The sequence below is a fragment of the Camelus bactrianus genome, chromosome 22, assembly GCF_048773025.1.
Source record: "Camelus bactrianus isolate YW-2024 breed Bactrian camel chromosome 22, ASM4877302v1, whole genome shotgun sequence".
NCBI lineage: Eukaryota > Metazoa > Chordata > Mammalia > Artiodactyla > Camelidae > Camelus > Camelus bactrianus.
Window position 1 is genome coordinate 8,961,662 of NC_133560.1, and position 16,403 is coordinate 8,978,064.

The following is a 16,403-nucleotide window of genomic DNA, read 5'->3' on the forward strand; positions in this document are numbered from 1 at the left end:
GTTCCCTGTGCTGTACTGCAGGACCTTGGTGTTTCTCTGTTTTATATATACTAGTTAGTATCTACAATGGACTGCTTTTGAAAAATCAGAAGATCTGGCCACCCTGGGCTGCTTCACTGCATGGCACAATCACGGGGAGCCGAGAGCCTGGTCCCCCTTTCAGATGGGGTACGTGTGCTCTGGTTTGCAGGTCATCCCACTTGGGTTATTTCATCTGTGTACACCAACCCGCCCAGTCCCTCTGGGAGCTGCATTAGCAACTTCTGAAATATGGTGACCTGTTTACTTGTTTATTTGCCTGTCTTCCACTTCCCTAGATTGTTAGCTCCTGGAAGATGGAATTGTGTTTTATTTGTGCTTGTAACCCTCCTGGATCTATTACAGTGAGCAGTACCTAGTAGACACACACACACACGCACCCCAGAAGCAAGAATAATCATGTCCTCATGGACCACATTCTCCAAAAGTGGGTCCTTTCCAGGTATTCTGAATATGTCAACATCACTGTTGTGAGTCTGTAATGAAATACATTAGAGGAAGCAACATAAAAGCCAAAGATTTAGGAAACAGTTAAAGGATGCTCCAAGAATATTGTCCTTTTAAAAACAAAATATTTATCTAGTTGCCAGTGTTGCAGTGATCCAGGCTCTCAGGGACATCTTCACGGCAGAATGTACCTTTGTCACTCTGTGTGTCTGTCTCTCTGTCTCTCTCTCTGTTTATCTTTCAGATCCACGTAGCTACCTGCTTACCTGTGTGTGTCCATGTCCATACGTCCCTGACCCTCTCACGTTCCCCCGGTCATTTGCCTGAGTCTGGGTATCATCTAAGGCTATTCACACAGTGAAGAAGGAAGGTGAAAGACAGTTTATGAGCCAAGTGAGTTTTTCATCTTTTTTTTTTTTTTTTGGCACAAAAAAGAGAGAAAAAACTAAAAACAACCTTCACACACCTAAACAGAGTCTAGACTATGTGGGAAAAGTCATTTGGGATCTTAGGCGCTTGGGTGACAGAATCCAACACGCCAGCTCACCTGCCATGCTATTAATGTTGGTATTTCTTGGATGTTATTCAAGTTTACTTAAATAACACCTGCATTTTTTTAAAAATTACTCACTTTTGCCTGTCTGGATTTGAAGTAATGGGGAAAAAAGGAGACAGCAGTAGTTGTTAGGTTGTTTTTTGTTTTTTTGTTTTTTTCAAATCTCAGGATGTATTTTTATCTTTCTCCCGGAGCCATTTCCTCCCGGGTGTTGTGTGAAGCATTACATAATGAAATGATCCTACGATGGCATTTTCCCCTCGTCAGCCTTCAGGGGATACAAGACTTCACAAACAAGACAGATTCATTGTAACCTTTAATCGTCAAAATGGTGTTTTAAATAAGCGAAGGCTCCTAAAAGAGAACAAAGAATAAAGCCTTGCAGGTCTCAGAGGCATATTTTTTTTAATTTCTTTTTTTTTTATTGTGGCAAAAAACCACATCAACCTAAAATTTACCATCTTAGCCGCTTTGAAGTGTGCTGTCCGGTGATACTGGGTGCATCAGCATTGCTGTGCAACTTCACCATCATGCATCTCCAGAACTCCTTCATCTTGCAAAGCTGAAACTCTGTACCCTTTAAACGCCTTTCTGTAAACAACGCCTTTTGGTTCCCTCCTTCCCCAGCCCCTGGGAACTAACATTCTGCTTTCTGCCTCTGTGGTTTTGACTGCTCCAGGTGCAATCATGCAACAGTTGCCTTTTTGTGACTAGCATATTTCACTCAGCATCATGTCCTCAGGGTTCATCCATGCTGGAGCATTTGTCAGAACGTCCTTCCCTTTTAACGCTGGGTAATACTCATATGTATTCAGTATGTATACATTACTTTTTGCTTGTCCATTCGTCTTGGGTCCCTTCCATCTTTTAGCAGTTGTGAATGAGGCTGCTATGTATAGATTTACAAATACCTCTTTGAGTCCCTGCTTTCAGCTCTTCTGGGTATATCCCCAGAAGTGGAATTTCTGGATTGCTCGGTAGTTCTATTTTTAATGTTTTGAGGAACCACCAGACTGTTTTCCATAATAGCCGTACCATTTTACATTCCCACCAGCAGTGCACAAGGGCTCCAGTTTCTCCACAATCTCACCAACGCTTGTGATTTTCTCTCTCTCTCCTTTTTAATTTTTTTGATAGCAGACATCCTAAAGGGCATATTGTGGTTTTGATTTGTGTTTCCCTAATGAGCAGTGATGTTGAGCATCTTTTCATGTGCTTATTGGTCATTTGTATGTCTTCTTTGGAGAATGTTGATCCAAGTCTTCTGTAAAAGGCATACTTTTTGTGATGAGGTTCCCCTTTTGGGGTAGGAGGGTCAGAGGAAAAGGAGACAAAGGGGTGCTTGGCACTGCGCTCTCGTCATGTGCCGGGTAGCACACCGGGCTTTGGGAGTGCTGTGATGAGCTCGTTAGCAGTGAGACAGACAAGGGCATCCAGACGGGAGCATCCTCAAGGCAGGTGACAGAGGACAGTTCAGATGGCATCTCAGGGACCAACACATGAGAATCTCCTGGAGACTGGGGGTCTGCCAAAAAGGGGAGACATAGGATGCAGACTAGGAGTCCAGGAAAGGGACAAACTCCCTACAAAGGGGGTTCAGGAGGCAGCTGTGACAGCGGGTAAGAGCAAAGGTTTTCTAGTCCTGCACTGGCCCCCAGCAGCGCTATTTACTAGCCGTGTGACCTTGAGCGAGTCACTTAACCTTTGTAAGCCTCCATTTATTCATCTATAAAACAGAAATGATCATGCCCACTGTATGGGGTGGTTCAGAGAACGAAATGGGATGAAGTCAGACGAGTAGCAGATGCCAGGGGAGAGGTAGCTTTATCATTGCTTTCCAGAACCCTGCGCCCCTAAGAACTGCATGTTCTGGTCAAACTTCAAACGCTTTGTTAATCCCACGATACCCCACGGAAAATGTACAATATCCATGGAAGGCAAGCGAATACAGCCATTCAGCACAGGCTGGAAGTTTCCCGTGGGGGCGTGGCTTTCCTGCATTTTGCTGTTATCATTGTGCAGCCCGAGGGGTGCTGAACCCCGGTATATCAGGCTCAAAGGAAATCTGAATCAATGGCTCCAATGAAACCAAGCCAAGGGTGCAATACACCCTTTCCAGGACAGCTCTGATGTACCAGGCCCCTGTGCCTGTGATCTCATCACAACCCCTATAAGGTAAGGAAGGCGAGGGTGTGGAGAAAAGGGAACCTTTGTTGGTGGGAATGTAAACTGGGGCAGCCACTTTGGAGAACAGTATGGAGGTTTCTCAAAAAAACCTAAAAACACAACTGCCATATGATCCTGCAATTCCACTCCTGGGTATACACCCAAAAGAATGAAAACACTAATTACAAAAAGATACATGTGCTCCAAGGTTCATAGCATCATTATTTATAATTGCCAAGATATGGAAACAACCTAAGTGTCCCTCAACAGATGATTTAATAAAGATGTGGTATAGATTATACAATGGAATACGACTCAGCCATGAAAAATGAAATAATGCCACTTGCAGCAACATGGATAGACTTGGAAGGTGTTATACAAAGTGAAATAAGGCAGCGAAAGACAAATACTGTATGTTATCACTTATCTGCAGAATCTAGAAAAATACAACAAATTAGTGAATATAAAAAAAACGGAAGCAGACTCACAGATACAGAGAACAAACTAATGGTGACCATTGGGGAGGAGGGAAGGGCAATATAAGGATGGAGGAGAAGGAGGCACAAACTATTGGGTGTAAGACAGGCTCAAGGATGTATTGTACCACAGGGGGAACATAGACAATATTTTGTAATAACTGTAAATACAAAGTAACCTTTAAAAATAGTATAAAATTTTAAAAATTATTTAAAAATGTCTTCCTTCTTTATAAACCTGTTTTCCCTGGGTCTCCACATTCAGTTGGAAGAAGCATCTAGGAGGAATTTGCTGTTTTGCATCTGACGTGGTCCCCGGAGGGCTGCACCTGTGTCCCAGTTCAACAACTCCGTCTGCTGAACCGGCCGCGTACAGCTGATAGGAGGTGGCGCTTCCTGTTCTGAGTGCCAGGAGCCGAACGGAGCTGGGGGGAGAAATGACTGGGGGCTTTCAGATCCCTTTGGGAGTTGGCAAAGGACACAAGGGTGAGAAAAAGAGTGGAAAGGGGCAAGGGAGGGTAGGGTGTGGGGAAAAGAAGGCACAGTGCTCTGGGGGGTGGGGAAGATCACCGTGTTCCTCAACTCTGCCCTGTCCTCTGGTTATGTTCCATTTCCCTAGGGCTGCCAGAGGTCCACTGTGCTTGCTGATGGCCGAGGGTCACAAATGCAAATGTCTAAGGGCCGGGAGAGTAACCCCAACGAGTGATGTGTATCCAGCGATCAAATGCGCCTACTGACTTCCACGGTGCTACTGCTGGTTTCATTGGCACTCAGACACAGACCCTCGGTGCTGTCACTGCCTTTTCAGTCCGTTAAGCTTTTCATCGTACGCTGGATATAGTTTCAACAGTTTTTTCTTTTTTAATGGTGTCCTCAGTTCTATTCTTTCAATCTACATTCATTTCATTTGCATATTAAACTCATAAGAATATTTTTAACTTCCATCCAAAAAATGTTCTCTTCAGCTTTTCTCTTTTTTTTTATTCTTATTTTTTTTATTGAAGTGTAGTCGATTTACAATGTTGGTTTCAGGTGTACAGCAAAGTGATTCAGTTATACATATGTGTACATACATTTATATGTTTTTTCAATTTCTTTCCATTATGGCTCATTACAAGAAATTGAATATAGTTTCCTGTGCGATACAGCAGGTCCTATTGTTTATCTATTTTAGACATAGTAGTAATGTGTATCTGTTAATCCCAAACTCCTGATCTCTCCCTCCCCTCCCTGTACACCCCCGCCCCAGTAACCACCATTTTCTATCATTCTGCGTCTATTTCTCTCCAGCTTTTCGTGAAACACATGACCCTTTTTTTTCTCAATAGTTTGTTGGTCTCTTCTGAGAGAGGGGTGGGTATAGAGAAATAGTCCTCTTGCAAAAGCAAAGCCTTGGTGCTGGTGCAAAATGGTCTCTGTGACTTGGGCTCAGGATCCAGGAGACAATGAGGAGTGGCGGGGACTGTGGACACACTCCCCTTCCAAGGTGACATTTGCCACCCAGCTCCAGCTTGAAGGCTGCCGGGTGGGAATGCCGGCCCAGGGTGGCCAGATCATTTGCTTTTTCAAGAGAAACCAGGAATTCTGATTTTTATGTAAAATCTTCTGATTTTAATTTAATATATTTGAAAAAAGAAAAGCCACTGTGCGGGCCCAACCAAACACTTCTCAGGGTCACATCTACCCTATAAACTACTGATGTGTAAATCTCATGGGCTATGGGATCCCACGGCTGCATCCTGAGATTAACTCTCCCCATTCTGCTGAAACATCCCCCTGACCTTGCAACATCAGCATTTTCCACTACAGAAACCCCCCAAATATCTCACCCTATTTACTGCTTTTTTCTTCATGAAATTCTCTATCTTTCATTCTCTTCCATTTCCTTAGAATTGACACGCAATCACTGGGGCTGGTGACAGGTCAGTGCTTCCCAAACTTGGCCATTTAAGAACCACTATTTGTCTTATGTGCGTACCCTCGTACTGTTGTTCATGTCACGTTATTCCTTAAAGATGCTCATTTTCTTATTTAAATAAATTTATTCTTATGGAACTTAAGCCATTAGCCCAAACAGAGAAACAGCATCCCTTGTATTTGTTAGGGTCTTACCCCAGTATAAACTGCTGTAACCAACCATCCCCGAGCCTCAGGAGCTACACACATAAAAGTTTATTTTTATTTGATTGTTTTAAAGTGTTTGTTCATGCAAAATCCAACACAGATGTTCCCGATGAGGCATTTCACCTCCTTCTTGTGAAACCACCATCTCAACACTTGGGATCCAAGGTCACCATCAAAAAGAGAGAGAGTTCACGGTGAAAGGACACCAGCCGCAGAGCCACCTTGATCCCAAAGTGATGTATTTCACGTCTCCTGGCATTTCACTCCGGTCAGAACTAATTGCATGGCCCTTCCCAGGTCCAAGGGGGCCGGATGTGTGAAGTCAATGTCGGGGCAGTCCCTCCCCAGCAACAACTCTATCATGGGAGAGGAGCTCAAATCTAAGTGGTCAGTTAGCCATCTCTGTCACACCTGCCATCAGAGGTAACTGGAAAAAAAAATACAATAAGATCCTTGGCCCCAGACACCCCACCCTCGATGCCTGAAACCCATCTTCATGCTGTCGAATCAGAGAGATGTGAAAAGTAATCTCCCCCGTGTCTCTGGTGCCCTTGAATCCCTCCCTCCCCCTAAGTCTTCCCAGTTCTCTGCTCTGTATGAAGGTAGAGGCTGCATCTGAAATGAGATTTCGGGCCATGACATAAACCACATCATCTTCCAGCTGGTCTCCTTGGGTTCCACTCAAGCCATCTTTCAATCTATTTTCCCACCCAGGAGTCATTACTTTTTAAAAATGTAAATAAGGCCACACTTCATCCCTGCCTAACGTCTCCTAAAGGCACCCCATTGTGCTTGGAACACTCTTCAGGCTCCTTCCGTGGACTCTAAGGGCCTGTTCAGTGGGGCCCCACCTAAGCCTCAGACCCATCTCCCAATCACTGGTCCTTTTGCCTGGGACATCATTCCCTAGACCCTGCTCATAGCAGGTGCCTTCTGCTTCCTTTAGGCCTCAGCTCAAGTGTCTCTTTATAGAGCCTGGTCCTGGCTTCATCCAAAGTTGCCCCACCCAATGCCCCCCTGTGGACACTGCTCCCTGCCTTCGTTCTCTGATTTTTCAAATTCATAGCATGTGTCAGAATCCACGATCACTGAGTAGGTATTTATATTTTTGTTTATTTTTTGTCTCCCTAATGAGAATTTTCACTCCATATGCTCCTGGAACAGATCAGAGCCGCCTGGAACAGAGAAGGCAATCAGACAATGGTTGCTGAACCAGCAAGGGTATGAATGAACACAGATGAATAAGCCTCTCTCTCCCTTCAGCTGGAGATGAGATCTCTGCTGGGGACTCTGAGATGAAGCTCTTTTCTGACCTCCATGCTCTTCAGTGAGAGGGTCAGGCGCTGCCCTCCGCCACCCTGAGCGGAGTCCACTGGCCTGCACACACACACACAAAAATAAACTGGAGAGGAAGCGCTTAATCAAATGCCAAGGAAAGTGACATTTTCCTCAAGAATGGGTGAAGTGTCAAGGTAGGTTGGTAAAAATGACAAACACATGAATAAAAAGTAGAGCAAACCCTCCATAGGAGCTGCTGGATACCTAGACCTTCAGGTCCCGTCCGGGACCGCCGCGGGAGGTGGGCCCTGATTCCCCGCCTTTCTGTGTCCACACCCTCTGCTTCGTGACTCTGCAGGCTCCCACTCGAGGGAGGTCTTTCCCTACCCCGGTGACATTGGGCTGGGCCATGTCCAATGGATGGTGAGTTGAAGTGACATAATCAGGGTTTTGAAGTGCATCTGTACCTCGGGGCGTGTTTTCTTATATCTGTCCCACTGCCGTGGGAAGACGACACCCAGGTTAGCCCTCTGGTCCCAAGAAGATGAAAGACACTTGGGACAGTCATACATACAATATAGATGAATATATATAAAGATTCATTTTCATATTCTTTTTCATTATAAAGGCCATTACAAGGTATTGAATATAGTTTCCTGTGCTAGACAGTAGGACCTTGTTGTTTATCTATTTTATATATAGGAGTTAATATCTGCAAATCCTGAACTCCCAGTTTATCTTTCCACCCCACCCTCTCCCCCCTGGTAACCACAAGTTTATTTTCTATGTCTGTGTGTCTGTTTTTATTTTGTAAATAAGTTCATTTGTGCCCTTTTTTTTTTAGATTCCACATATGAGTGATATCATATGGTATTTTTCTCTCTCTCTGGCTTACTTCACTTTGTATGATGATCTCCAGGTCTGTCTATGTTACTGCAAATGGCATTAGTTTATTCTTTTTTATGACTGAGTAGTATTCCATTGTATAAGTATACCACATCTTTATCCAATCACCTGTCGATGGACATTTAGGTTGCTTCCATGTCTTGGCTATTGTACACAGTTAACTCACTTTAAAGCCAAAGTTTTACAAAGTTTCCTTTTCCTTACCCTCGGAGATCCATCTACCATTTTGCCACGTACTGCTGTGTGCCCTTGAGTAGGTCCCATAGCCTCTCTGAACCTCTGTTTCCCTATTTGTAATACAAGGGTCTCGGCCCTTCCTGCCTGGATTTTGTGAGGCTTATAAGGGATGACGGCTGTGGAAGCGCTGAGGACGTGGCAAAGCAGGTGGAACAGACAAAACACTATCAGTGCACCTAGAACGTCGTCCCTCTCCCAGTTCAGCCTGGGCTCAATTTCTCTGTCTTGGGAGCCAGCCTTTTCAGATAAAAATCCCATTTGACTTCCCTTTTCTCATTCTAACCCATTTTCTTTAAAAATCTTTCTTTCCTTTTCAGGAGACAGAGGCAGGTGGTGCGCTGTGTAAACCGTGACCCAGATTATGAAAATATCTGCAGATCTTGTGCCGTCTCCAAATATTTCAACATAAATATTTGCTGGAGGCTGGCCCAATTTCCTGGTCCAAGAGGAGGACAGAAGGTGAGCTTCAAGCTGGATGTGGACGCAAATCTCCTAGAAATCTGTCCTTTGACGGGAGACTTGGTGAATGACAGGCAGTGCGAAGGGCATCAGTTTAGCAAACGGAGGCCATGATGAGTCAGCTGTCTTTTCCCAGCCGGTCATCGTGCCCACGTCATGCCTCCACACCCTCGCACGTGCCGTTCTCTGCCAGAACAGCCCTTTCCACCCTGTCTACATGGGGATTCCTTATTCATCCTCTAAGAAAAGCAAGACTAAAGGTCTTCTTTAGAATGCCTCCCCTAACTGCCTGGTCCCCAGGATTTTCTATTTCGTTCCCCCTGCTCATCACCATCACCACTGCCACTAACATCTGTTGGGGGCTCACTCTTGCTCCGGCATTGCTTAAACACAGTGCTCATGACCCTTTCAAGAGGAAACCAAGGCCAACGAGGTGAGGTGACAGCCCAGATCACGTGGCTGGATGTGCAGAGAAGGGACTGAACAAGGCCTGGACAGTGTCTCTGAGGCTTGTGCTCTTGGTCATCACTACATAGCTCCCCTCTTACCCCATCTGCTCCCCAAGAGCTGGGGAAGTGCCTTGCTCACTTCTGTGTTCCCATCACGGGCCCTCACAGAGTAGGTATATAGCAACTTTATCTGAATGAATGAATGAGTGGATGAATGAGTGACTGGGAGCTCCCCTAACACAGCTCTAAGTAAAAGGCTCAGCATATAGAAGTGGCTCCCTGAGGGTTTACTGAAAGAATCGATAACGATATAAAAGAACCACGATTCCCAAACATGCTACTGTTTACTCCTCACAGGTCCTCCAAGCCCCACTGCATCTTTCCAGGCTGTCCCACCCCCAGCACTATCTGTTGGACTGCAGAGGAGGGACTAGTTCAGGGCGCAGCCGCATCTCTAGGGCATCCAAGCTGCCCCCCGGTTTCTCAGCCAAGGTGCCATGTTTGAGGCTGGGACCCGGTGCATCCATGGTATCCCAGGAAAACCCCTCAGTCCCCATCACCCTGTCACTTCCAGGGGCTTTCTCCGGTCACCACTGGCAGCTCCTTCTGAGCCTCAGTCCATGGCCCTGCTATGTAATTAGCTTCCAATGACTGAGGGCCTTCTGAGCACCAGACTCTATGCTGAGTCCAAGCACCGTCTCTAATCACCATTGCACTCTCTGCAGCCAGGGTGCTTCTGCCCATTTTATAGTTGAGAAAACCAAGGGGCAGAGAGACGATGTGGTTCAGAGAGGAATCAAGGCTCTAGCCTAGGTTTTTCTGGTTCTCAAACTCAAGATTTTTCTGATATCTCAGAGTCTTTCCTTCCTAACCTCAGGTTGTTATCTGGGACCTTGGTATCCATCTAACTCTTAGTTTCCTGGGGTTTTGCCCGGTACTCTGGGATCACCAATCTTTGGCCAGACTTCCATTATGTATAAACATATCGCCTGGTGGTTCACCTGTCATCTGGTCAACCCCGATAGCCACATACAGTCAGCCGGATTGGGTCACTACTGCTAGATGGTAAGCTGAATGGACTGGCTCTTGCTTTCTGGCTCTGTGTGCTGTGCCCTGGATCCGAGGCTGTCCCCCACCCATCCATCCATGCCTGCCGTCCCCGGAGCCCAGTTTGGCCGCTGCCCAGCTTCCCTCTTCTGCCACCCCTAGCCAGCCAGAGCATGCCAAACAGTGCAGCAAACAGAACCCTGACCCCTATCCTGTGGAAGTTTCCCCCCACCCCCCCCCACCCCACTGCCCCCGCAGCAGCAACAGCAGAAAAATTCCTGGCCAGGAACATGCGCTCTCCCAGCAATCTGCAAGAAGGCCTTTTGCAATTTATATCTCCAGCTCAGCTGAAGAAAATGGGAATGGATGGGCTCACTGAGCAGAAAATGCCAGAAGGCGTTCCAGAGCCCAGAATCCCAAACCCAGGCCTTCTGTGAGGGGACTGAGCAGACAGGCAATGCTGGGAGGAAAGTCTTACCCCATGTCAGGGTACGCAGGCTCAGAGGGATATTTATAAATACTAGAGGATGTGTTTTTCCAAGAAGATACTGAGTGTGAATCGGCACAGAGCCACGGGAGGAGTCAGCCTGTTCACCCGAGAAGCACTTCCTGGCCCTGTGGCCCACATTCAGTAGCTGTTGTTGAGCACCTACTACGTGCTGGGCATAATGCACGGCACAAGGGAGACAGCGGTGAATGACCCTGAAAAAGAAAATCCGTATTCTTGTGGTGTTTGGATCCTAGTAATAGTGGAGGTTGGTAAGAACAGAATCAGCCGATAAACACATGAATAATTATAGGTTGTGATAATGGAACAGAGCCAGCACAGAAAAGAACGGGGGTGTGAGGTAAGCTAATAGGTAGGGGACTGTCCTTGCGGAAGGGGTCAGGAAGTGCCTCTCTAAGGTGGTTTGGGGAAAGATCTGAAGGATGTGGAGCCAGCCAGGAGAGCAGAGGGCACAGCACAGGCAAAGGCCAAGAGGCAGGAAAGAGGCAGGCACGACTGAGAAGTGGAACAAGCCGACTGGAGGAGATGCCAGGGTAGGCGGGTCGGCGTTTGGCAGATGATGAAGGTGGCGAGGCCAGCAGGACCGGACCATGTGGGCCAGGCATGAATGGCTGAAAGATTGAGGATTTTTGTCTTAAGAATCAGTGGAAGAGTTTTTAGGCAAATGAATGACATAGTCCGTTTTATATATTTTTTCAAGACCCCTCTGGCTGCTGGTAGGCTGGAGGAGAGTGAAAGCTGAGAGGTGACTTAGAAGGGTACTGTGGTCACCAGAAACAGGAGACGGCGGTTTAGTTGAGGGAGGGGTGGTAGGGGATTGCAGTAAAGATGAAGACATGTGGGTGTATTCCAGAGGAACTAAAGGTGCAGGAGAAATAGGTCTTAGGGATAAGCGAGTTCTGAGGGCTCAAAGAGGGAGATGTCTAAACTGGATACAACTGAGTGAATTCAGTGCTATTTGCCAAGAGGGAGAAGACCAGGAGGAAAAACAGATTGCAGAGGAAGGTGGGGGAGGGGCGTGGAGTTCAGTTTTGGACGTGCGTACATTTGGACAACACTCTGCTAGAAAGAGTGTTGCAAGTAGTAGGAAATACGAGAATGCAATTCAGGGGAGAGGCTGCGACTGAAGATGTCACTCCAGGAGTTATCAGCTGACCATGTCTGAAGCCTTGAAACCAGGTAAGATCATCTGGGGCATTTATGGAGAAAGAGACGAGAACTCGGGACAAACCCCAAGGAAGCCCAACATTTAAAGGGGAGGCAGGCTGCTTCGCCTCCCTGACCCTCACAGTTCCCATCTGTAAAATGGGACGGTAATCAAATCTACCTTCCAGGAGGAGCACAAAGAATGCTGGTCCCCTTTTCTTTCTCCTCGTTGGGCATGTTGGTTTAAGGACTTGGGCTTGAGAGTCTGGCCCTGCCTCTCACTCTTGTGTGATTTGGGGCTGTGACATTTGTGTGTTCCAAAGCACTCTTCCAGATCTGTTTTCTTTCTCCACGTTCCTCCGTGAGCACACGTACCAGGGACGTCTTACTCTCCTGCTGTCCTCCCACCTCTCTGGTTGCTCCCCTTCCAGGCTTCAAAGTTTGCTTGGAGTGCCCCAGGGCTCTCTTCTGGACCCAACCACTGGGGACACACTCTCCCTAGGCGCCCACGTCCATGTCCCTACCTCTAAAGACCACCTCGTACCAATGTCTATGAGGTCTGCAGCCCCAGCTCTGCCCTTTCCAGAGAACTCCAGGCCGCCCATTGAGCATCTCCACGGCGGTGTCCATCGGAAAATACAATTTAACACGACCTCAAACTGTCCTTCCTTCATCCTTCCACCAACCTGTGAAAGGTCTCACTGCACGCCCAACTGTTCAACTCCAAAAGTCAAGGTTTGAGCCTTGATGCTACTCTCTTCACCCTCTGCACTCAATCCATCAGTATGTCCCAGCAACTCTGTCTCCAAAAGGGATCCGCCATCCATTCAAGTCCCTCATGGCTACCGCCACTCTCCTCGTCTGGGTTTCATCTCCTGCGGGGACAGCTCCGAGGGTCTCCTCCCTGACCTCCCTGCTTCTGCTCCTGCCTTCCTGAAATCATGCAGGGGATCTTTGTAAAATGTAAATGGGATTATCTCCCTCCCTTACTTCTGACTCTCCAATGTTTTCCATCACCCTTGAAATAAAACTCAAACTCCTTACTGGCATGCCCAGCCCTACATCACCTGGTCCCTACCTGCTGTCTCCAACCTCATCTGAGAACACACTGAGTGGGGTCCCACCATGCTCCAGCCACACTGGCCTCCTTTCTTGTCTCACACACTGAGGTCATTACCATGGCGCCATCTCAGCCCAGACTCCCACACTCTGCCTGAGGTGGCCTGGCCCCTGGTCTTTGCAAAGCTGGTTCCTTTTTGACACTCAGCCTCACTCTCAGTCTCAGGTCCTGCCCAATCTCTGCTTTCAAGGAGCCTCCCAGGCCCCCTCACATGTGCAGAGTCTTTTATCAACATCTGGGGTTTCCTTGTTGGTTTGTTTATGCTTTAGTTTGTCTACTCCTCAATGCCGAGAAGAAAGTCCTGTTGGAGCAGGGACCCCTCAGTCCTGTTCACTGCTGTGCTCAGAGCTGTCCTGGCACATGGCAGAGGGTTGTTAGATATCTGTGAATAAATGACTGAAGGAGACTCATTTTATAAGCAAGAGCGAGAGAGAGAGTAAGAGAGTAGTCACAGTAGCTAACACTTGTGAGTTCTTCCCATGTATTTTATCATTTAACCTTCACTGCATCCCTCTAACCATGGGCTTCCAACCTCAGCGCTACTGACAGTTTGGACTAGATAATTCTTTGTGTGAGGGGTTGCCCTGTGCACTGTTAAATACTTATCAGCATTCCTGGCCTCTACCCACCAGATGCCAGTAAGAGCAACATGCCCACCAGTTGTGACAACCAGAAATGTCTCCAAACATTGACAAATGTCCCCTGGGGGCAAAAATCATCCTGGGTTGCAACCACTGCTCTAAGGAGTTGTACCTCTAAAGCACTGTTACGAAGTCCCCATGTTACAGTTGGAGAAACTATGGCACGGAGAGATTACGCCAATTGCTCAAGATCATAGAGACAATACATAGACGAGGACCAGGGCCATGCTGTGGGCAGGGCAGGAACTAAAAACAGAGGCTGGGACACCGGGCCTGACAATCAGACAGTTCCTGGCCTGGAGTCAGTGGCCAGGAAGGTCAGGCTGAGGATCAAACATCAATTACCAAAGTGTGTTTCAGATTGAAAATCTTGTCCAGAATCAGGGAAACAGGTGGGTGTTAGGGGTGTTACTGAAGACATGGGACCACTCCATTGCTCACTCACCCATTCACAAAGCATCCACTGGTGACAGGACTCGTCCTCAATGCTAGGGTTCTCAGGGTGGGATCAGGGGCAGGTCCATTCCCAAAGGCTTGGAGTAAGCTGTGGACAGAAAGTCAAAAGTGAATGCAAATGGTAGAAACACAATTATATTATAACTAACAATTATGGTGGGATTCCTATGTGCCTAGCGTTTTCCATGCATTCAATCCTCACAATCGTAGCATCATCCCCAGTTGACAGATGAGGAAACTGAAGCACAGGGAGGTTAAACCATTTGTCCAAGGTCAGAGATCTAGATGAGTGAAGGGGACAAATTTCAAACCCAAGTTTCCAGACCCCAGAGTCTATGTCTCTGTATTTTAGGCTCTTCCTCTTGTCACAGGGGACGGGCACAGAGCAGAATGGAGATGGTCACCAAGTTCAACAGCTGGAGGGGTGGTACTTCCTTCTCCCTTCCCCTTCCTTCTTCCTCCTCTTCCTCTTCTTCCCCTCTGCCTCTTCTTATTATTTGTAATAAAAACGTACCACTTGGCAAGGAGGAGACCTGGATTGGAAGACAAAGAAAGAGGAAAAGCAAATGACTCAAAAAGAAAATGAGCATTCTCACCGAATCTATGACCCGTGGATCTGGAGCAAGTCACTTGGCCTCCCCATGGCTGATTTCCTTCCTCTTCCAGTGGGGAGGTTAGCCACCCCCAGCTCACAGATAATTCGTGTAAAGTTTCTTTGTAAACTGTGACGTGCTGAGCAAAGGTCAACTTCTACTTCTACAGATCCGACCGTCGTTTAATCAGGATTGTGCAAAACCACACTCTCAGATGCTGCGTTTCCTTAGACGGGCGATGAGGTCACAGAGGAAGCTGACCTTGTGAGTATTTTCAAGGTAGCATTGGGTGTAGTTACAAAATCCGGAGGAGTGGTGGAAGCACCTTCCAAAATATGACCTGCGAATCCTCTTGTCCCAGCCAGCAGGGCCCCAGTGGGAAGCACCGTCCTGGCTGCAGTCTGCGCGGGGGAGGCCTCGGACGATAACAGGCAGCAAGAATGGAAGCACAGAGGTCACACAGCAAAGCACGGTCCCAGGGCAGAGTGCGCCCTGGGTGGCTGAGCTGTACCCTCCCCACCAAGGCCCCCAGGCGTCTCTGCAGCCACCTCCTGACCGTTCTCTTCTGGAGTCCCCAGTAGCTGCCCTCCCTGGGTGGCCCATGAGAGCGCTGAATCCCCAGGGCTTCCAAAGCATTTTCTCAGGATGATGGAGATTATCCACCCCTGACCCTCTAACTACTCTGCTAAGTACAGCCCGGGCCCGCTGACCTTTGCTCCGTGATCCTCTGTCACCCCTCTCAGCTACAAGCACTTTTTCCCATGACAGTGCAGGAAGTTTATGTCAAAACCCATTAGCTGTGTGAGCTGCTGCGAGAAAGCAAATCTCCCCTTAGTTCCAGGGAACGTTTTGCAGGGGATTCATTCTGACCACAGCATGATTTCTTAATAAAATTCTGTTCTGTCCCCCACCCAAGTAAAGTTGCCCAATGTCCACTGGGGCCCAGGAGCAGGATGAAAAGGGGCAGAAGGAAATCCAGAGAGCTCAGCAGGCCCACCGCCTGCATTTGGGGGGAGGGGTGTTCACGTGCCAAAGCAGTGTGGCGTCCACCGCCACCTTCCCCACACAGCCTGGCCCAAGCCTGTCTTGTGTGTGATGGTCCCCCTGGTAAAGTAACGGCACAAGCCTCCCCAGGACCATCTCTGGGTCAGGGTCAGTGCCGGGCCCAGGGACATGCGGGGGATAATGGCCCTTATCCGGAACTGCTCACTGGCTGATGGCAGAAGTCAAGTTATTTCCAGTGTGACAAGTGGAATGGAAGAAAAAGAAAATTCTGTGAGGGGCCAGAGGCAGGAAAACTTGCCCAGCTGGGAACCTAAAAGCTTTATAGGAAAGCAACTACTTTTTTTTTTTTTTATTGTTGGTGTTCAAACCAAAGTAATATTTGCTCATGGTTAGAAAATCAAACAGTGGGAAAGGATTTAAAATGGAAAGAAGCCATCAAAAGGAAGTAATTCTTGAGTGGAATTTTGAACATTAAGCCAAAGTGAGCTGGGAAAAGAGAGTGAAGGGAGGAGAGGGTGCTCTAGGGAAGGCTACAGTGCAGACAAAGGCATGGAGGCAAGAAAGAAGATGGTGTTAGAGTCAGGTTGATAGGTTGTTGCTGTCAGACCATATGTTACAGAGAAGGGAGTGCTGGTGAGGCTGGAGGGGGCAGGGGGCTGGCACTGACCTTCCAAGCTGTCTAACGAGTGTAGACTGCATCTTGTGGACGATGGGGAACCGTGGGAAACTTCAGGGCAATGTTTCTCAACT

General features: G+C 47.6%; 1 long non-coding RNA gene across 1 annotated transcript; it reads right to left on the reverse strand.

The window, feature by feature from the left end:
* Positions 1-5,841: 5,841 nt before the first annotated feature.
* Positions 5,842-15,338, reverse strand: LOC123614386 (uncharacterized). Its single transcript, XR_006721742.2, has 3 exons — positions 14,652-15,338; positions 14,045-14,143; positions 5,842-6,235 (listed from the first exon to the last, which is right to left on the reverse strand). It is a non-coding gene; the product is annotated as an uncharacterized LOC123614386 (long non-coding RNA).
* Positions 15,339-16,403: the final 1,065 nt, after the last annotated feature.